The 1585-nt window shown below is 38.0% G+C and overlaps 1 non-coding gene across 1 annotated transcript; it reads left to right on the plus strand.

Moving 5' to 3' along the window:
* Positions 1 to 560: 560 nt before the first annotated feature.
* LOC148208250 (small nucleolar RNA R71) lies at positions 561 to 667 on the plus strand. Its single transcript, XR_015789155.1, has one exon. It is a non-coding gene; the product is annotated as a small nucleolar RNA R71 (small nucleolar RNA).
* Positions 668 to 1585: the final 918 nt, after the last annotated feature.

Here is a 1585-nt window from a genome sequence, read left to right on the forward strand (position 1 = left end):
TTGGTTATGCATTAGAAGACCAGGTTGTTGAGTTGCCTTTTGCTGATATTGAGTGGTGTTCTTATGAATTTGGTTCCCTTGGTTTCCTCCCCAACTAAAGTTGGGGTGTTGCTTCCACCTTGGATTGTTAGTATTCGAGTAGAGGTTGTTTCTGTTGGGATTCCCTAAATAGAAGACAGAAGCTGAATTTCCTGGGTAAGAGTCAAAGTGATGTTCACCCTCACAATAAAAGCACAAGATAGCCATTACCTTGCTGGTTCTAGGGTTAGTTGAAGATGTCGCAACAGTATTCATGTTCTTTGCCATATTAGTTAGGTTAGTGATTTGGTCTTTCAATGAAGCCATTGCATCATTATCAGCAGCCCCGTAATTGTTCCTATCAGTTATGGCTCTAGCTAGAATTTGACCGGTGGTAATTATTAGAGGAAATAATTTCTAAAATGCCAACTACCTCCACGTAATATTTGAATAATAATTCCTCGTTAGGTTATGCATCCACCGCCATTCTTGTTACTTCATTCAGCCCATTATAGAAAGTTTCAATTTGGATACACCTCGATAGATCATGGTGTGGGCACCTCCTTAGTAACTCTTTGAACCTTTCCCATGACTCACCCACAGATTCTCATGCTCCCTGTTTAAATTTATTAATATCTCCTCTATACTTGGCAATTTTTGCTTGGAGAAAAATACTTCACCAGAAAATTTTCAGCAAGGTCAGTCCATGAGGTGATAGACTCAACTGGCATAGAATTCAACCAATCTCTAGCCTTATTCCTCAGCAAGTAGGGAAACAATTTCAAACACAATGCCTCCTTTGATACTCCTTGCATTTTGAAAGAGTCACTCACTTCCAAGAAATATCGTAAGTGTAGATGGGGATCTTAAAATGCATTTCCACAGAACTGGCCTACTGTTTGGAGCATTTGGAACATGACAGGTTCCATAGCTTCATCCGGTTATTAGGAGGAACAGCTGCTGGTACAGCCACCTCTCATCTATTAATTCCTTCAACTTTTGGATTGAGAGCCACAGGGTTAGGATTTCTCGGTAGTTGATCCATAAGGCCAACTTCTACATGTTGTCTACTTTGTGCTCTTCTTTTGCGATGAAAAGTGCGCTCTATCTCGTTGTCAAGTAGATATTCTAATCCTTGCAAATCGTGCATTCACCTTCAAGATTCTCTAAAACAGTAGTTAAAATAAACCTTTCTAGCACAAATTTTCTTGAGTAAAAATATAAAGTGTCCCCGGCAATGGCGCCAAAAATTTGTTGTACGGTTTAGAACCCTTTGTGCAAGTATACACAACCGTTGTAGCAAGTGATAAAAAGATCGTCTCCACAGTGATTGATGACTAAACACTTCAATATTTTACTTAAGAAAACAAACAACTCAAATAAAAAAATGTTTAATAAGTTGGGTTATGAAACTAAATGAAATAGTGCAAAAAGCATTAATTGAGTAAGAAAACACGTCAAAAGAACAAATATAAAATCAGTCATGTTATAGAGCATAATGAGCTTAATGGTGGTTAACTACTAATGTAACAAGGGTAAGGGGGAAGAGTTAAAGTGACTTCTTCTG

This window comes from Momordica charantia, assembly GCF_013281855.1.
Source record: "Momordica charantia cultivar OHB3-1 chromosome 11 unlocalized genomic scaffold, Mcharantia_2.0 BLBB01000011.1, whole genome shotgun sequence".
NCBI lineage: Eukaryota > Viridiplantae > Streptophyta > Magnoliopsida > Cucurbitales > Cucurbitaceae > Momordica > Momordica charantia.